The 20,827-nt window shown below is 52.5% G+C and overlaps 1 long non-coding RNA gene across 1 annotated transcript; it reads left to right on the forward strand.

Moving 5' to 3' along the window:
• The first annotated feature begins 17,247 nt into the window (after positions 1-17,247).
• On the forward strand, positions 17,248-18,750 carry LOC113405103. Its single transcript, XR_003370156.2, has 3 exons — positions 17,248-17,282; positions 18,110-18,197; positions 18,713-18,750. It is a non-coding gene; the product is annotated as an uncharacterized LOC113405103 (long non-coding RNA).
• Positions 18,751-20,827: the final 2,077 nt, after the last annotated feature.

The following is a 20,827-nucleotide window of genomic DNA, read 5'->3' on the forward strand; positions in this document are numbered from 1 at the left end:
GCTGTACCCAAACAAAAAGTGAGAACTCAGTTTTTCTCCGACACCCTCTTCTTCTTACATTACACCCAGGCTTGGCCAGCCTCGGGTAGTGCGTGTGTGAGTATGAAAGTGGGTTTTGGGCTGCAGTACTAACGCTTTCTTGCTTCCTTTGAGTGATGTGGGAGCAGTCCCAACACTCACCACTATTATTTTATTAATAAAGCTTTAAAACTTAGACACTCCTCCCCTAAAAATTCTGTGGCCTCAGCCTGATCACCTGATGCCCTGGACAGATTGGTAACATAAATCTGACACATTCTGGGGCTCGTTTAGGACCCTGGGCATGGTCAGCTGTGCTGCTGAGCTCACCACGCTAACCAAACAGGAAATGAAATTCAAAAGTTCCAGGGGCTTTTCCTGTGTACCTGGCTGAGTGCAGCAGAGTTGAAAGTCCGGTCCAGCATGGTCACATTGGAGCACTCTGGGACACCTTCTGGAGGCCAAGAACATCGAATTGCACAGCACTATTTACACTACCCCAAATTCAAGCCTGAAAGGTTGAATTCAGTGCTATGCCTCTTGTCACAGAGGAGTACAGCAGTTGATTTTAAGAGCCCTTTAGGCTGCCGGAGTGGGCTTGGTTGTGTATTATAAAATTGACCTAATGCAGCTTTCTTCAACCTAACCTCGTAGTGTAGACCAGGCCTTAGTTTATAGTGGACAGATTTCTACAACACAAATATGGGAACCTCCTGTCCCTCAGAGCATGGAGGCCAAGGAGTGCATTGGCCATGGAGACTCAATTCCACTTTTATCCCCAGAGCTGGTCTCTCCAGGCCAGAGTTGAACAATATCAATGGGATCGTCAGAGTGAAGGTTTGACTGGCAGAACCTACACTACACCTGCTCTGAGGCTGGGAGAAGCAGAGGAATTCTAACTCCAGCCCCATTAGAGAAGCAACTTTCCCTGACAACAAATTATAATTCGTCACTAAATGAAACTATGTAAAATGATTTCTGTCCAGGTGTGAGAAGGGGAAGTTCCAGCAGCCGGAGGAGATTTCTCCTGACCTGGAAAAAGGACTCAGCGATTTCTCCCAGAAAACTGGTACTCTAATGGAGACTGTGAGGAAGTTCAAAGGTACTGAGAAGGGATCTAGAAGGGGGAATAGGGGAAAGCTTCCTAGACTGTGGAAGCAGGGTGACTCTGGCCAATTTGTTCACAAATAGATTATGCTTCTATTTAATTGTTGGGTGAGAATACCACACACTTGGGGCCCAAATCACTCAGGCTGATTAATTCAAACCTTTGTTTCTACCAAAAGCCTGCCTTGCCATTACAGTTATTGTAAAGTAATAAATGACAGACATACAGAAAGAAGAACTAACCAATTATCTTCTCCTGGGGCATAGGCAGGTCACAGTGAATTTCTCCTATGAAGCTCCAAGAACCCCTTACAATGTCTGAAATATTATACATGTCCAAATTCGTGTGTATTAGTTCTTTTCCAATCAACTTTGAGTGTTATGAATATTAAGTGCTCCAGAACTGTGTAGCCTCCACAGCCTCAGGTGGAGTCAATGGAGCTGCAAGTGCCCAACTCCTTTGAGAACGAGGCCCTGGGCCTAAATGTCACCATCCAAAATCTAGACTCTAAATTAAAGGCCATTTGTTAAAGCTGGACCCAGCCTATTACTGTGCTCTGCTCCTGTGTGGCAGCTAGTCTGGGCCAAAGGGGCTGTGGGGAAGGAGAAAGCCCCTCCCCCATGGTGAGAGATCCCTCCAGCACAGGAGCCTCTTGTGCCTCCTCCACAGCAGCTGCAGGCACAAGGCGTGTTCCTGAGAGGGCTGGGAATGGGGTGGGGATGATGAGGGCGGGTGGAAGTGGGAGGGGGTGGACAATGGACAGAGGGACGTGGGCAGTGTAAAGCTGGGCCTCTGACACTCTGCACGCTGGGCAAGACACACGGGGGCCATTGTCATAGGGATGTAACTCTGGCTGGCTTCAGAACTTCCTCAGCCTGTGCCAAGGTCTGCACCGGCCCCTGCAGCCACTGAACAGCAGAGTCACAAATGGCCCCTCCCCTCTCTCCTTTTCCCGGTACAGGGGGGAATCTGGCCATTGAGCCAACCTTCCCCCTGCCTCAATTCCCACATGGTTAAAATGAATTTATTATTATTCCTATTTCTGCCTATGGAGGATGAGGCCCCGTTGTGCTGCTCTCTGTAGAGACGCTGAGTAAACAGACCCAACAGCTCACAATTAGAGCCAGGATTTCACAAACTCTGAACATCCTGTTAGTGTCAAAGGGACCAAAGTGGGTAAATTTACTTTTATGCTGAAGTCTTTGTATGATCTGGGTCTAGGTTATGGCAAAAGGCAGTAAGTGAATGAGAGAAACCAACTGGAGTCTGAAGGGTGGGAGGGGATGAGGAGGGGAAAAGTAAATCTCACTGACAGATTGTCTGTGCTGGGATGGTTGTGACGCTTTATGGATGTTGGTTCCACTCCTGAGAGATGCCTGAATGAGAGAGGAAAGAGAGGGTTTCAGACCTTTTTAAATTAAATACCTGTGTGTGTCTGTCTGTTTCTCTGTGATAATTAAAATTCAGCTCTATGAGTTCAGAATGGTGATGCTGTTATAAATATGAAAGTCTGAAATCTCACCTCTCTAACCTTTCCCCCTGCCAGACAGGCTGCCATCTGAACTGGAGAGAAAAAGAGGGGAGCCCGTTGGAGCACACAGAAAGGGTGAGTGTGCAGGTGGAGATGGTCTTTACATTATGAGAAAACTCCAGTGAAAACATCTCCATGAGATTGTAGTTAAAGTTACCAACCAAACTGACAGCAACCATGACACACACAGCCCTAAAAATACACACATTAAACAGTAGGGGGGGCACTGGAACAGGTGGATCGGGGGGGGCTATGCCTCCCCACTTTTAAAAGTTGGAAGGTCAGGCCCACCTGCTTTTTAATATGGGCATATTTTGGGGGCAGGGGTCCACACTGCACGCCTTAGGCAGGCATGGAGCATTGCAGGCAGTGGCTGTGCTTTGTGGCAGGGCAACTGATCAGCTCCCCACCATAAAGCTCAGCCCCTGCCCACAGCGTCAGCCTCTTCCCAGTGCTGGCCTCTCAATAGCCCCACCACTGATCCCTTTCCCCCAAGGCCCTGCCCCCTGGCCAGGCCAGAAGCCAGAGCTGGGCTGTCACCCAGGGAGCCCAGGCCCCCCTGGGAGACCTGGACCCTCCACATGCCCTGGGTCGTGCACTTCGTATCATTGGCATGGGCTGGGGTCTGCTCTCGGGCCCCCTGGACACCTGCCCAGGGCAGGTGGAGGGTCGGTATCTCTCCACAGCAACCAAGGCTCCCAGCCTGGCCAGGGGATAAGGCCTCGGCAGGAAGAGGAGGAGGGGGCGGGGCCACAGGTGGTGGGACCTCATGCTGCCTCCCCCCAACTTCTATCAAGGTTCCAGAAAACCTGGGGAGATCCCAAGCTGACATCACACAAACACTCCTGACACCAACCTTAGTGCTGAGTTCATGCCCACGCTGATTAACAGAAACACTCTCCCTGAGCAGCACCCGAACAGAGCTCTCTGCCCTGAGGGCTGACACATCCCTCTGCTGTACCCCAGTGCAGGGGGTCTCCCCATCGCTCTTCTCCAACATCCTGCCTTTCCTCTGGGCAGGGCTGGGCTCTCCCATTGGAGTTGCTTCTTGCTTCCTGGATTGGGGAGATGCTCTCCCTGTGATGCTGGCAGATCCTTCTTTCTCCCTAGGCTGAGGATGGGGCTACCCCACCCAATGCCACCTCCTACTCTCTGGTCTTGAGTAGCTCTTCCCCAAGGCTGCATCTTCCTCTCTGTTCCCCAGCCTGGGAGTGGAGGCTGCATTAGGGGAGGGAGATTCCCTCTTGGTTTTTAGCTGGTACCTGCCTCCTCTGCTGCCTCCTCAAGAAAAGCTTCTGATACCTTCCTTGCTGTGTCTCTGCTGCTAGTGTTAGGGGGCTTATTCCTTTCACCCTCTCACTTCCCTGGTCCTTCTCGCATGAACAGAGAGCAACAATACCCAAAGTCTGAAGGTGCAAACAATTCAATGTTTATTGGGGTGAACTTCCAGCAAGCATGATTCCAGTTTCCTTCCTCAGTGTCCCCCTTCCCAGCTCTGACACCACAGAGCCTTGCCTGTGTCCCTGTTCCCATTCCCTGTTCCCATTACCCGCCTTTAGCGAAACATGATTCCAATTCCCCCACCCCCATTCCCTGTTCCCTTCCCCTCCTTACTTCCTGATTGACTGCAGACTATATAGTAAAACTTGAGTTCTGCTTAGCTATACCTTAACCAATCATTTTACTGAAATTTAACTAACCAATCCTAACGTATTGTAACTTGATTATTTAACCAATTATATCCCACCACCTTAATTGGTTTACACCCAACAAAATTAATTATACAGCAGACAGAAACAATCACAGAACCAGACAGAGATTATACAGACAAACAAGAGGGAAGTGGAGACTACAGTGATAGAAGAATACAGAAATGAGGATTTCACATCCCAGCTATTGATAAGTGAGTTCTTGCCAGACAGGATGCTATCAAACTAAGTTTCCTTTTACATCTTCTAGGCTCTTCCCTTTCTCTGGGGGTGATAGGAATACAATCCTGTCCTGATATTCCTAACAGCCCAATAGCACCTTATTTCAATGTGACTAGTTTGGAATGTGAGGATGTGACCATACATTCGCTTCCCAGTTTATGGCTGCCTCTGCTACTTAGCCAAAGGCCTTAGCCTAAGAACAGGGCCTCAGACTGTCATAGTAAGAGAAGGCCTTACACAGACAGACAGTGATTTTGAGTCTTTCTTTTATTCCTCTATAACTAGCTTAGTGATAAGAAGACACCTACATTCTTAAAGTATAGGCCTTTGCAGACAGGCCTGAATAGCTATATCCTAACAGCTAGGAATGGAGCAGCCCCAGCAGAGGGAACAGGGAGCTGAAGCTTCTGTAAGCAAATGAGAAACAGAGTCTGGAACTGCAGTGACATCTCTGTTCCATCTCAGATGCCCAGACCAGGGCTGTTGGGGAGTGTGATTAAATGGTCCCAGACTCCCCCCGGGGCTGAGCTCTGCGCCTAACGCTCTGATTCTCTCTCCCCAGTGAATGTGACTCTGGATCCAGACACGGCTCATCCCCAACTCGTCCTATCTGAGGATGGGAAATGTGTGAGACGGGCAGACACACAGCAGGATCTGCCCAACAACCCTGAGAGATTTGACACTGATCGCTGTGTAGTGGGCTGTGAAGGATTCACCTCAGGGAGACACTGCTGGGAGGTGGAGGTGGGGGTGGCCGACACTGGGCTGTGGGGGTGGCCAGAGAGTCTGTGAGGAGGAAGGGGAGGATCAGCTGTAACCCTGAGGAGGGGATCTGGGCTGTGCAGTGGTGGCTGTATCAGTTCTGGCATCTCACCGACCCTGTGACACCCCTGCCCCGGCGCTGGTTCCCCAGCAGGATTCGGGTTTGTCTGGACTGTGACCGGGGGCAGGTGACATTTATCGATGCTGGTGATGAGGCCCCGATCTTAACTTTCCCGCCGGGCTCCAACCCTGGGGGGAAAATCCGCCCCTGGCTCTGGGTGGGGTGGGGATCCTGGCTCAGCCTGTGTCCCTGAGACATGGGTGTGTGTGTGTGTGTGTGGTGGGGGTGATATCCCTTTGTGGGCCCTGAGATCAGCCACTGTAGCCTCAGACACCCTTGTCTCTATGATCTTGGAGGACTCCTGTCTACCCAACCCTCTGGCTTCTCATCTCTATGACTTCTGGAAGCCCCTCCCCCTCCCTGCAGCCCCAAGGGTTGAAGAACCCCTGGGGCTGCAAGAGGAACAGAGGGGCCCTGAGGGGCAGAGGTGGGGGCTGGGCAGGGGGTAGAACTAACAGCCGGGCTGAGGACAGGCAGAGGTGGAGGTGGCAGGGACACAGAATGAATCAATCAGGGCTTGGGGGGTTGGGGAGAAGCTGGAAGCTGCACAACAACAGGGAGTGATTTGTACCAATCTGTGACATTAGATCTCATTGGGGTCTCCCAACCAGAGCTCAAGTCACCTTCCCCTGTACTACAGGAGAGCTGCTAATGCTCTAATTTGACACACACTGGGAATGGGCAGGGAGTCTTCAAAAATCACAAGATAAACCAGGAAACATTTTTTTTGAAACCCCATTTTTTAGGAGGGTCAGTTTCGGTTCTGACTCATGATTTTTGAGCATTAGCGACACTGCGAGAGAGTCGGGGCAGGGTGGAAATGGAGGAAACAAAAGGAAAAGATAAAGTAAAATCAAATAAACAGAGTCCTGGAGAAAGAGTGAAAAATAGATATGAAAACAGTGAAGAAGAAAACACTGTGAAGAGGAGAAACAGCCTGAGGCAGTGAGAGGGGAAGGGATAAACTCAGTGAAAAGAATGTAAAACATGAGGGAATGATCTGTGACGGGGATCAGAGGAGAGTGGAAGGGACACAGAAATAAACACGGATGGGAAAGGAGGGCTAGTAAAATGGTGAATAAAAATGAACAGTGTGACAGAGAAGGGAGAAGAAAAGTGAACACAAGAGGGACAGAGATTTATAAAGCATCACTGAAGGTCAGACTGTCACTAATTAATTTCACGTGTTACTTCCTCGACTTTGTTGCCATTTAAGTGTCATTAAAAATAACTGTTCCCAAAACCTGTGGGTCTGTTTTCCATTGTTGTGGGTATTGAAGCTGCTTCTCAGCTCCTTTTCACTCTGAGAGGTGTGAATGGTAAATAAAGCAGGAAAGACAATTCTGATTTGTTCCTTTTTAATTTTCCAGCAGCAGTTGCTGGGGGAAGAGTCATGGGATTTGTTTCCCTACTTGGTTGTGTCCCCCCAGCATCAACAGTGACTTTGCACAAAGGGCCCCTTTCAGGGACCTGCTGGTGAGGTTGACCTACATGGGGAGGGGGCTTCCCGTGTGTCTGCGAGTCCCAGAGCTGCTGCCCTCAGGGACACACTTCAATGGGGCAGTCTCCAGTTCTCCCAGGCAGAGGGGGGAGGGAAGGAGACAGGAGGGGGAGGGGTGATACCGATAGGGGCAGCAGAAGCAAGAAGTGGGGAAGGAGGTTCCCAGCTCCCAGCCCTGCCCAGATCCATTCCCTGCACCCCCTGGGCAGACTGACTCTCCTGGGAACAACGGGCAGAGCTGAAAGAAGAAAAACCAGTTGCTGACTCTCCTGAGCACCGCACTACTTGGGGGGGAGGGGAAGGGGAGAGTTAGAGGGAGTGACACAACAATGTCAGAGGGGATCCCCCAAAGTGGCTCCATTCATTCTGCTCTTTTTCTAACATTTTTCTCACAGATGCTGTTACGTGTGGAGAATTGAAAAGTGCTCCGGTGGGCTTAGTTCAGCTGGCAGGGGCCTGGCCTAGGTGGTAATAAACTAACGGGGTTTCTTCCTAGCATGGCAGAGTCCAGAATGTCTGAACTGTAGGGAAAGATCTAGGGAGAAATTGGGATGTGAAATGGACTCAAGCGCCTTCTGAGAGGCTGCGGAATAGCATCTGGATTTGGCTCAAGGTTCCCAGGGGAGGGGGAAGGGAAATGGCTGTAGTGGAGCTAGGGGAGGTAGGAGATTTTCAGGGAGCTGCTGGGAGTGGGGGGAGAAGGAGGGAAGAGAAGAGGGTGTGATGAACCTGCTGATTCTCTGAGCAGGCCCATTGGCAGTTGGGGAAAGTCCCCCCCAATTTGTGAAACAGGACACAACTCCCCTGTTCGGCGCTGGGAACATTTTCTAGACTCCCAGTGCTGGAGCCTGACTATACTGGCCAGAAGCTGCTGTGAAATAGGAAGAGAAGCTGTCAGGATTCCTGTCCAAATTGCTGGCTCACAGCTGTGCTTCCTGTAGCAGCTTCTGGCTGGCAGGAGTGTGGTAAATGAAAAGACCCTGTCCTGCTCCGTCTGCTGGGGAAGGGAGACAAGGAACTCTCATCTTCTCCCCCCGAAGCCTCCTGGCTGCTTTGAGCAGGGGGTGGGGAGCGGATTCTGTTTTTCTGGGCCTCCTCCCCTGTGAATAGCAAGATTGTGGCTTTGGCAGCAGGTGCTGAGTGGGGGACTCGTGTTGTTTCAGATGCCAGAGACCTTCAAGGAGGTGGCTGTGTATTTCACCCACGGGCAGGGGGCTCTCTACAGGGATGTCAGGCAGGAGAACTACGAGACGGTGACCTTGCTGGATAAGCAATTCCCATCCCCTCGGTTATTAGAAGCCATGGGGTCTGCATGTCTTAATCTGGTCAGGTTGTTCCCTGGTCAGTTAGATTAGAGGAGAATGGGTTCCATAATGCACAGCTGCCGTGTGTAAGAGACCTGCATCCCTGTACCCTCTCCAGTGGGACATGGGTGTCAAAACCTAATGAACATGCTAGTTCATTCCCATCCCTCCAGCTTTTCAAGGGGGAGAAGATGTATTGTTTCCCATTCACACAAAAAATCCCTCTTCACTTACCTTCATGGGAATAGCTCCAGCAATGGGAAGGGCTCTGCAGATTTAGAAATAGGCAGAGGTTTAACTCCAGAGCTGTGTGTGCATCAGCAAGGCCCCCAGAGTGCACAAAACCTGGGAGCTCCTAGTGAGGGTGTAAATATTCTCCCCACTTCCCCAAATATCTGCCTGTCCCAAGGGGGCTCAATGACCATGTTCCCATCCTCTTGGATTCCACGATCCCCCAGAAAAACCAAGAGGACAGGTTCAACTCACAGAATGTCTTTTGTGACAGACACTCTCCCACTACTTCAAGCACCCTGATCTGGTCTGATTTCACCACCTGTGCAGGATTTCCCATTCCCAAACCTGACCTGATGGCCCAGCTGAAGCGAGGGGAAGAACCAAGGGTGAACGATCTCCAGGCCTGTGAGGAAAGCATGATCCCAAGAGGTACCCGCACAGGTGACGACTGACATCTGGTGAATGAAGGAAAAAGTTGAGAATCCCAAAAATGTGGTGTTAGTAAGCACCCTCAGTTCTTCCTCATCTCACCCAGGGCAGGGCTGTATTCAGCAGATATCACTCACGCCTTTTCACCCAGCCTGTTAGCTGCAGGAGTTTCCTTCCCATCTTTCCTTCTCTGTGAGTCTTTGAGTGGGATGTGGAGGCAGAATCCAATTGCTCAGTCTGTGCAAATGTAGTGTGTTGGGTTTTCCCTTGGTGCTATTCCTCTTTCTCCCCAGACCAATGATTCCTGTCTGGATTGTCGCTCTCTCCCAGCAGATGATGAGACACTGAGTTAGAACAAGGAGGAGAATTATCATGAGGAAGTTTCTAGTGAAGTAGAATCACTGAGGACCTTTGTGAGAAGAGATGCAGGGAAATTTTCCCAGTGCTTGGAACAGGGAGAAGCCTGGGGAAATTGGCACAAGTCAGAGAGGCTGCTGGGGAACCACCCAAGGAAGAAAGTGTATGGATCTATTCTATATGGGGGAGGAGACAAGGGTCCCAATGAAACCACAATCCAGCAGATAAATCCCACCAAAGAGAAACCCTATCAATGCCTCGAATGTGAGAAAGGCTTCATTCTGAGATCATACCTTGTTACACATCAGACAGTTCATAGTGGAGAGAAACCCCTTCAATGCTTGGAGCATGGAGAAAGCTTCAATAACTGCTCAGACCTTAATAACCATGGGAGAAACCACACAGGAGAGAAACCCTATCAATGCCTTGAGTGCAGGAAATGTTTCAATGGAAGTCAACCCTTATTGCACATCAGAGACTCTGCACTGGAGAGAGACCCCATAAGTTCTTGGACTGTGGGAAAACTTACAGAGCAAGATCAGGCCTTGTTACACATCAGGCAAGCCACACAGGAAAGAGAGTTTATAAATGCTTGTCATGTGGGAAAAGCTTCAGTAATAGCAGAAACCTTAATAACCATCAAAGAATCCACACAGAAGAGAGACCCTATAAATTCCTGCACTGCAGTTATGGTTTCCATTGGAAGTTAGCCCTTAATAACAAAAGGAGGAGTCTGGCGGCACCTTAAAGACTAACAGATTTATTTGGGCATAAGCTTTCATGGGTAAAAAAACCACTTCTTCAGATACATGGAGTGAAAATTACAGATACAGGCATAAATATACTGGCACATGAAGAGAAGGGAGTGAGTTACCTTACAAGTGGAGAACCAGTGTTGACAAGGCCAATTCAATCAGGGTGGATGTGGTCCACTCCCAATAATTGATGGGAGGGGTCAATACCAAGAGAGGGAAAATTGCTTTTGTAGTGAGCCAGCCACTCCCAGTCCCTATTCAGGCCCAAATTGATGGTGTTAAGTTTGCAAATGAATTGTAACTCTGCAGTTTCTCTCTGAAGTCTGTTTCTGAAGTTTTTGTTGTTGAAGGATGGCTACTTTTAAATCTGTTATTGAATGTCCAGGGAGATTGAAGTGTTCTCCCTGGCTTTTGTATGTTACCATTCCTGATATCTGATTTGTGTCCATTTATTCTTTTATGTAGAGACTGTCCCGTTTGGCCAATGTACATGGCAGAGGGGCATTGCTGGCATATGATGGCATATACCACATTAGTAGATGTGCACGTGAATGTGCCCCTGATGGTGTGGCTGATGTGGTTAAGTCCTATGATGGTGTCGCTAGAGTGGATATGGGGACAGAGCTGGCAACAGGGTTTGTTTCAGGGACTGGTTCCTGGGTTAGTGTTTCTGTGGTGTGGTGTGTAGTTGCTGGTGAGTATTTGCTTCAGGTTGGGGGGCTGTCTGTAAGCAAGGACTGCCATGCCTCCCAAGGTCTGTGAGAGTGAGGGATAATTTTCCAGGATAGGGTGTAGATCATTAATGATGTGCTGGAGAGTTTTTAGCTGGGGGCTGTATGTGATGGCCAGTGGTGTTCTGTTATTGTCCTTGTTGGGCCTGTCCTTTAGTAGGTGACTTCTGGGTACCCATCTTGCTCTGTCAAAATGTTTCCTCACTTCCCCAAGTGGGTACTGTAGTTTTAAGAATGCTTGATAAAGATCTTGTACCATGTTGAACATCAGAGACTCCTCCACACAACAGGGAAATTCTCTCAGGGCCCTGACTAGGCCTTGGTAACAACCCCATTTCCTTGTTCCCACACACATAGGGTGACCAGATGACAGAGGTCAAATATCGGGACGTGGGAGGGGCGGAGCAAAAAAAAAAAAAAAAAAGTCGTGGCGGAGCAAAAAAAACCAAGCAGGCGGTGGAGCAAAACAAAAAAACAAAAACAACTGCAGGAGCACAGGAAAAACTAAGAAATCACTGGCAGCTCCACGCCCCGCCCCCCCCCTGCACCAACTTGCCTCTGCTCCATCTCCACCTCCCCCCTCGGGGAGGGAGGGCGGCAGCACGCAGAGCCCCCCCCACTAGAGGGACCTGCCAGTGGGCCAGGTGAGTCCCAGGCAGTGCTAGCCTTACCTGGAGTGGCTCCCAGGAAGCATCCAGCAGGCAGATCCCATCCCTCTGACTCCTAAGGTCGCGCGGGTTGGGTCGGGTCGAGGGGGGCAGGGGCAGGGGCAGGGGGGGCTCACTGCCGGCGCCTACAAACCCCACCCCTGCAACACACAGTGGAGACCTACTCGCCCTCTCTGTGCGTGCCTGGGGAGTGGGGCTGCAGCACTCTGCAGGCTCCTGCTGGCCGGCGGGCGAGCGCCGAGAGTTCAGCTGCTCTGCCCCAGGCCCAGGAAGAAGAGGTGAGCGGCACCGGCAGCACCGGCTTGTGTCCTCCACCAGATGGTCCCCCGATATCGGGACAAAGTGCGTCCCGACCAATGTAAGGTTGAGACGCGGGACAAGTCCCCTAAAATCGGGACTGTCCCGATAAAATCAGGACGTCTGGTCACCCTACACACACGTCAGGGGCTTTTGCCTCCCAAGGATCCAGCTGCCCATCACTGGGGTGAGGATTTAGCAGCAGCCGATCATCAGCTGGTCACTGACCCACTGGCTCTGCCTGGTCTAAGCAAACCCCAGGCAGAGGAGGAGAAACCCCGATCAGCCCCTGCTCCCTGCTGCAGCCCTGGCTGCAGAGTTGGTGGGCCACAGGTCGGGGAAGGGAGAAAGAGAAACTCCTCCAGTCACTCCCTCTGCCTGGCTGAAGTTCCCCCCTCTCCCTTCCCCTCTGAGCCAGGATCCCCCTGCCATGGAGATGGGGAGAAGGACACTTGGGCCAGGCCCCACCTTTACTCTAGACCCCTGTCCCCACCCCCCATCTTCCACCAGCCCCTGGGCTGAGCTCCCCCACTTACCTGGAGCTGTTCTCTGTAGGGGGAGTGTCCCTGGGGGCTGGTAACTCCTCCCCTCCCCAAATCCCCCAGAGTTCTGGGCTCTGGGGGAATCAAATGTCAAGGGACCAGGGTTTTGGGTTCTGTGGAGGACATTGGGGATTGAATGATTGGGGCTGGTGGACCTGGGAAGCAGGGGGAGCTGGGTGCTGGGGTATCAAGTGGGGATACATGGGATAAGTGCAGAGGGAGAGCACAGGGGTAGAGAGGTGCTGTCTCTCCTCACTCACCCCTCTACGCCTTCCCCCTGCCCCCTCTGCATTCAGACAGCGCCACTGAGAGGGATTGATTCCCACAGGGCCTATTGTGGGAGGCCTGGAGATCCCACCTCTGCCTCTGCAGCATCAGCCTCTTAAGTTCTATCTACACTAGGAGGTGTGATCAGGATTAGCCAGCAGATCTCTGTGACCCTCCACCAGATTTCCTAGTGTAAACTCACTCTGAGCATCTTATGTGTTCTGACCAGTGTTCCCTCATTTTTTGCATCTTTGTGCGGAATGAATTTGGTTCTATGCACCAGTATGTGACACATCATCTCCATATTGTGCACAGAACATAATTTATGTAGTGGGGTTGGGGCCAAGGGGTTTGGAGTGTGGGAGGGGGCTCAGGGCTGGGACAGAGGGTTGGGTGCGGAGGGGTGACGGCTCTGGCTAGGCCTGTGGGCTGTGGGGTGGGTCTGGGAATGAGGGAATTGGGGTCTGGGAGGGGGCTCAGCTGGGACAGAGTGATGGGGTGCAGAAGGGTGAGGGCTCTGGCAAGGCGTGTGGGCTGTGGGGTGGGAATGGGGATGAGGGGTTTTGGGTGCAGACTGCTATGGGGAGAGGACTCTCTCTAGCCCTCTCTCATCGCAGCAGGTCAGGGCCAGGTGAGAGGCACCTCTCCCCAGCCACGGGGGCTCCTGTGGCCCTGGGCTGGGCTGAGGGAGGGGTTCCTCTCCCCAGCAGCTCAGTGGACCTGGGCCAAGCCTGGGGAGGGGCTCTTGTCCCTGCCTGCCTCCACTGCCTTCAATAGCCTCTGTGTAGCTGCAAAGCCTGCAAGAAACACAGTTTATGCCCCGCCCCCCAATCTCCTGTTAGCAGAGTGATTGCTAGTCACTGAATTCCCTCTTTGGGGCCAGTTTTCTCATTCCCAGATAGTCTCACATTACACCAGGCCATGCTGCAAAGCATTTAGTGCAGGGGTAGGCAACGTTTCAGAAGTGGTGTGCCGAGTCTTCATTTATTCACTTTAATTTAAGGTTTCGCGTGCCGGTAATACATTTTAATGTTTTTTAGAAGGTGTTTCTCTATACGTCTATATTATATAACTAAAATATTGTTGTACGTAAAGTAAACAAGGTTTTCAAATGTTTAAGAAGCTTCATTTAAAATTAAATTAAATTAAAATGCTGATCTTATGCAACCAGCCTACTCAGCTCACTGCCAGCCTGGGTTTCTGTTCACCTAGGCCAGCAGTGGGCTGAGTGGGGCCTGTGGCCAAGATGCCAGCTGGGAAGGGGCCAACAGCCGGGACCCCAGACCTGGGGCGGGTGTTCATGGGTCAGGGCAGAGGCCTGGGGGTGTGTGAGGGTGCAGGGCAGAAGACTGAGTGCATGTGGGGGCTCAGGGGTCAGGGCAGAGGGCAGTGGGGATGTGGGGGGGTTCAGGGCAGAAGGCTGGGGGTGTGGTGGGGTTCAGGGGTCAGGGCAGAGAGCTGTGGGGGTGTTGGGAGGTTCAGGGCAGAAGGCTGGGGGTGTGGGGGGGTCAGGGCAGAGGGCAGTGGGTGTGGGGGGTTCAGGGGTCAGGGCAGAGGGCTGGAGAGTGTGGGGGTGCAGGGCAGAAGGCTGGGTGTGGGGGAGAGTTCAGGGGTAAGGGCAGAGGGCTGGGGGTGTGTGGGGGTGCAGGGCAGAAGGCTGGGTGTGGGGGAGAGTTCAGGGGTCAGGGCAGAGGGCTGGGGTGTGTGTGGAAGTGCAGGGCAGAAGGCTGGGTGTGGGGGGGGAAGGGCAGAGAGCTGGGGTGCTCGGCTCGTGGGGGTGCTGCCAGCCCCCTGCCCTGAGTGGCTCAGGGCAGGGGGCTGGAAGGGATATGCCCTGTTCCACCCCCTTCACCAAGGCCCTGTCCCTACCTCTTCTCTGCCTCCTCTACGGAGCAGGGAGCACGCTGCCACTCGGCTCTGCTCCGTTCCCCCTCCCCCTCGCAAGGGCAATCAGCTGATCGGCGGCAGGGAGGGGAAGGAGGAGGGGAGGAAGGGCCGGAAAGCACCACGCTGGGGGAAGAAGTGGGGGAAGGGGGAAGTTTGGCTGCCGCAGGACCAAGCTTCTGCCTCCTGCCCCTGCAGGGGAGAGCGGTGGGCTCAAAATCAGCTTGCCTGCCATGTTTGGCACGTGTGCCGTAGGTTGCGGACCCCTGATTTAGTGTTTGTACATTTTATTCCTTATGCACCAGAATTAACTAGCTACTAAAAGAGTGGGGAGCAGGGACAGTAAAATGTGGTGTTTTAGCTTCTGTGCTATTTCAGGGCGATGGGGTGAGTGCGAGAGATTCCCTCCTTCCCCTGTCACTGTCACGCTCCATTCTCCACACAGCAGCCTCTGTCCCAGCCATGGAAAGTTTAACCTGTCTCCGTTCTATCCCTCCATCTCCCAAGGTGTCACTTACCACCATGTCCCTGGCTCTCCATGCTTAGGGGTCACAGCTTTGATGTCTATGATCTTAAGTCAGACTCTCGAGTGCTGGAGAAGGAAGTGTCCCAGACTTGGGAGTTGGCAGTGAAATCTCAATGAACTTCAAAGCACAGTTTGACCTTCAGATTTTATAGCCCTGTTTCCATCAGTTGGTTAAATTGCTTCCTGGCTTTTTCTAGGTTTAGTCCAGATCATTTGTAGATGGGAAGGTTTTCCATCTTTCTTTCTCTTTCCACTCACCCCATACTGCATCCCTCTTGCAACTAACCCTTGTGCCCCATGTTCACCATTGCATATGGTTAGGATATATAGTGTGCAAAGTGTGTCTGGTGAGGGATCACTGGAAAACTCATGATCTGCTGAATATTGTGCCGGTGAAATGCGTGTGACACCAATGCATGTAGAATGGTGAGATTTTAATGTATGTTTCTTGCTAGGCTGATCATATTCCAGGTGCCCCAAAAGAGGACACTGATGGGGGGGGGTGGGAGCTGGTGTGGGGGTGTAGGATTAGGGGTGCTGGAGGGGGTGCAGTGGGGGTACTCATGAGGTGAGGGCAGTGTTGGCTGCTGTCAGCGTGGCAGGGCACTGGCAACAGCTGTCAGTCAGCGCTGACCTGTGGGACCATCCCCCACCTTCCCCAGGGCTGGGAGCCTGGGTCTCGGTGGGCTGGATAAGGCAGCAATCAATCAGCTGTGAATGCAGGGGAATTGACTAGTTGGGAAGCTGACTAATCAGGGATGTTTCTGAGCTTCAGCGTTTTTGCTCTGCAAACACCACCGGACATTTGCTGTTATGGGAAAACCCACTCGGCAAGATCAATAAAGAGGATCTGTCCATAAAAACCCAGGTTTTCTTACTGAAATATGTCATAGTTCTGGGGATTGTCCCACTCAAACTCCTCAGAGATGACAAAGGACCAACCGTTGGTGTTAGAAAACTGTTATCTGGCTGTCCATCACCAACAGGAAGAAGGGGGTAAACAAAGAAATTTATAATTCATCTGAAGGATGCCTTGGAGCTCACATAGACCGTGAAGTTGCCTGACCCCATGACTGTTGGCCCCTTACTGAAACTTAGTGGGGGATTTTTGGTTGGCCTCTCCCAGAACCAAAAGCCAGGGGAAGGGCCAATGAGAAATGAAAACCCTGAGACTAGACCCCAGGGCCAATGGAGAGAGGCCAAGGCTCAAGGTCAGCCTTGTTGACAGGGCAGGCAGGCCAATGAGGGAGTCAGGAGCCCGTTCTCTGTGTGAGCTGGAGCTGCCTGCCAGAGAAGGGCAGAGCTAAGGGGATGCAGAGGGAAGCTAGGTCTGGAGCAGTCCGGAGCTAGGTGCAGTGAGCAGCTGGGGAGAGCAAGGGGGGGACCCTGGGCAGTGTGGGATGACATCATGTTTTCCTTTCCCCTTTCCCATTTTTTCCTTAATTTTTTTTATTACTTGCTGTTTAATAAATCGTATTTGTTCTGAACTGTATACAATGCTGAGTGGCGACATCAGGGATGTGTCCGGAGTGAAGAGAGCACCCCAGAGTGGGGATACGACACCCTAGCCTCTGTCCTGAGTGATCGCAACAAAATTGGGGGTGAAGCACCCTCAGGAATCCTGGGCCCAGCCTTGTTGGGGTTTCAGGGACAAGCGTGGAAGGGGAGTCCTCGAAGTCAGGCAGCCCACCGGGTAAAGGGAGTGGGAGCGAGGACTCAGCTTGTTTTGCTATTCGATTCTATCAGGGTGGTGGATAAGCCAGAAAAGTTCCCCACAATAGTAAGACCGTTTCCCCCGCTTACCTCTGTGCTATTTATTGGTTTCTCGTAAAGTTAGTTAGGATTATAGGGGAAAGTGTCAGAGCGGCCACCAGTGAGAGTTGCTGGCCACACTCTGAGGCCACAAAATTTGGTCGTGAGAATCCCTGGGCTAGATGCTCATCATGGGCCCTTCTGACCGTAGAGCCTGTGAGTGGAACAGGAGCCGGACACAGAGATGCTGCAGCGCGATGGGTTGATCGCTAGGACCCAGGAGCAGTTGGGAGGCTGCTCTGGGGGGAGCGATCGCTGGGCTCAGTCCCGGCAGCACGAAGTGATTCGCAGCCGCTGCGGTGACTCTGGCTCCCAGCGAGATCCCCGAGCCCCCGCGGCTGGTGCTGGGAGCCCGGAGCCCTGGCTGCAGCCGGGAGAGGGGAATCTCCAGCAGGGCCCTTCCCGCTGCTCCCCAGGAGCCTCTCCCAGGGCAGAGCCCCCAGCCCGGCCAGGGCCCCTTCCCGGCCCGGCCCCTGCCCCAGGGGGGCCCCGCTCGGAGGGAAGGTAAGAGAGACCCGCCCCCCGCACACCCGGGCTGCAGGGGGAGGAGAATAAAGAGGTGCAGGTGGTGAGGGCAGGCGGGGGGAGCGGGATGGGCGCAGGAGGCGGGTGCTGGGGAGGCTGGGATGGGGGCGCGGGTGCACTGAAGGGAAGATGGGGCGATGCAGGGGATGTTGGAGGGGGGGAGATGCCAAGGCAGCTTCTTCGCGCGATGGGACACGAGGTGGGAGGGGTGGAGAGAAGCTCTTCTCCTCCTGCAACTGGTCAAACCAGCTTTGGGACGGATCAGGTGACTAACCCCTCAGAGAGCAGAAGCTACAAGGCAAAAACCCAGACCCCCACCCGCACGCACGCAAGCACATACCCTGCTCCATGTGTATCATTGTCAGACACACCCCTGCTGCTGAGGTCTGTGTGTCCTGAGTGTTGGGGCTTGCACGGGGCCCTGGTGGGATTTCCCTGCAGGATTCAGATCTCAGCCACACCAGACTCAGACCGGAGTCACTGCTGGCTCTGGCAGGGGGTGAGTATGGATGGGCCAAAGGGCTCAGCCTCTGTCTGCCTGTCCCTAGGGGTTTCCGGGGCAGTCCAGGGCAGCTCATTCTTCAGGTGATGCCACCAGAGGGCTCCGGCTATTGCTAAGGGAGAGGGGGTTAAACTGCAATGGGGGGCAATCCCCCAAAATAGCCCCTTTGTTTCTGCTCTTTTCCTAGCATTTGGCTCAGACATGCTGTTACTGGGAGGGTCTGAAGAGGCTGGGGGGAATCGGGGTGTGACATGAACTGAAGCCCCTTCTGTAACCTCGCCCATTGCCCTTCTCACTCCGACAGGCTGAGGAATCACATCCACATTTCGCTCCAGATAGTCCTGTCTTCCAGGAGACAGGGAAGGGAAATGGCAGTGATGGAGCCAGCTCAGGTAGGGGATTTTCTGGGAGCTGCTGGGTGGGGGCCGGGAGGAGACAGGGTGTGATAAACCTGCTGTTTTTCTGAGTAGGCCCATTGGTGGCGGGGGATGGGAGAGGGGACATTCCCCCATTTCTCAAACAGGATACAACCCCCTCAGCAGGGCTGGGAACATTTTCCAGACTCCCAGTGCTGGAGTGTGACCCAACTAGCCAGAGGCTGCTGTGAAATACGAAGGGAAGCTGTCGGGATTCCTGTCCCCGGCTCAGAGCTCTGCTTCCTGAATCTCCCTGTGGCTGGCAGGTGTGTGGGAAATGAGAAGACCCTGCCCTGCTCTGTCTGCTGGGGGGACAAGGAGCTCTCACCTTCTCCCCACCCCCTGAAGCCTCCTGGCTGCTCTGAACAGGGTGGGGGTGGGATTCTGCTACTCTGGCCCTCCCAGAGCTTCACTTTTTTCTTTCTTTCCCATGAATAGCGGGATTGTGGCTGGGGCAGTAGGTGCTGAGTGGGGAACTCTTGTTGTTTCAGGGGCTGGTGACTTTCGAGGAGGTGGCTGTGTATTTCACCAGGGAAGAATGGGCTCTGCTGGACCCCGCTCAGAGAGCCCTCTACAGGGACAACATGCAGGAGAACTACGAGACGGTGACCTCGCTGGGTAAGTGATTCCCGTCCCCATGGTTATTAGAAGCTGTGGGGCCTGCGCATCTGAATATGGTCAGTTTCTTCCCTGGTCAGTTAGATCATAGGCGAATGGGTTCCATAATGCACAGCTGCCATGAGACAGACACTTGCATCTCCGTGCCCTTTCCAGTGGGACATGGGTGTCAAAACCCAATGGACAAGCTAACCCATCCCCACCCCTCCAGCTTTCAAAGGGGCATAAATCCAGCCTTGTCCTGTCTGTGTTGTTTCTTGGCTGCACACACAATCCCTCTTCCCCCTGCTCCTTGGGAATAGCTCCAGCAATGGGGAGGGCTTTGCAGGTTTAGAAAGAGGCAGGGGTTTAAGTCCAGAGCTGTGTGTGAGTCAGCAAGGCCCCCAGAGCACACAGATCCTGGGAACGCCTAGTGAGGGTGTAGCAATAATTCAAGCAGCAAGTAGTCCTGTGGCACCTTATAGACTAACAGACGTATTGGAGCATGAGCTTTCGTGGGTGAATACCCACTTCATCGGATGCATGCACCAATATGTCTGTTAGTCTATACGGTGCCACGGGACTCTTTGCTGCTTTTACAGATCCAGACTAACGCGGCTACCCCTCTGATACGTAATAATTCAACTCACCTCCCGAGACAACTTCCTCTGCGCAAGGGGGCTCAGTGACCATGTTCCTGTACTCTTGGATTTCTCGGTCCTCCAGGACAGCACAGGGACAGGTTCCACTCACGGAATGTCCTTTGTGACAAATACTCTCTCAATCCTCCATGCACCCTGATCTGGTCTGATTCCACCCCCTTTGCAGGATTTCCCATTCCCAAACCTGAGCTGATTGCCCGGCTGGAACGAGGGGAAGAGCCGTGGGTGCCCGATCTCCAGGCCTGCAAGGAAAGAGAGATGCCGAGAGGCGACCGCACAGGTGAGGACTGACACACAAACCATCGGGGGAATGAAGTAAAAAGTTGAGAATCCCAAAATATGGTGTGAGTAAGTGCCCTCAGTTCTTCCTCATCTCACCCAGAGGAGGGCTGTGATCAGCAGATATCACTCACAAATTTCCACCCATACTGTTAGCTGTAGGAGTTTCCTTCCCAATTTTTCCTTCCCTGTGAGTGTTTGAGTTAGAAGTGGAGGCAGAATCCAATTGCTCAGTCTTTGTGTTGGGTTTTCCCTTGGTGCTATTCCTCTTTCTCCCCAGCACAATGACTCCTCTCTGGATTGTCTTTCTCCCAGCAGGTGCTGAGCGAGGGAGTAGCAACGAGAAAGTGAATCATCATCAGAAAGTTCCTCGGGAAGTGGAACCACAGGAGTCATTTGTGGGAAGAGCCGAAGGGAATTTTTCCCCATGCTGGGAACAGGGAGAAGCCTGGGGAAATTGGCACATGTTAGAGAAGCTGCTGGAAAACCATCCAGGGAAGAAAGTGGATGAATCTATTAACAGTAGGGGAGGAGACAAGGATCCCACAGCCCAGGAGACAAATCCCAAGGAACAGACACCCTGGCACCACCTGCAGTGTGGGAAAGGATTCATTGTGAGATCACAGCTTGTGACACATCAGACAATCCATACTGGAGAGAAACCCTTTAAATGCTTGGACCATGGGGAAAGCTTCAATAAGCGCTCAGATCTTAATAACCATGGGAGAAACTACATTGGAGAGAAGCCCATTCAATGCCTCGAGTGTGAGAAATGTTTCAGTTCAAAGTCAGCACTAATTTCACATCAAGAAAGCCACACTGGAGAGAGACCCCATAAGTGCTTAGACTGTGAGAAAAGTTTCAAGCGGAAGTCGGCGCTTGTTAATCATCAGGCAATCCACACAGAAGAGAGACCCCATAAGTGCTTTGTCTGTGGGAAAAGTTTCAAGCGAAAGTCATACCTAGTTTTTCATCAGACAATCCACACAGGAGAGAGACCCCATAAGTGTCCGGACTGTGGGAAAAGTTTCATATACCGGTCCAACCTTGTTAATCATCAGGTAATCC

This window comes from Terrapene carolina, unplaced genomic scaffold (genome assembly GCF_002925995.2).
Source record: "Terrapene carolina triunguis isolate 2854851 unplaced genomic scaffold, T_m_triunguis-2.0 Scaffold560, whole genome shotgun sequence".
NCBI classification, from domain to species: domain Eukaryota; kingdom Metazoa; phylum Chordata; order Testudines; family Emydidae; genus Terrapene; species Terrapene triunguis.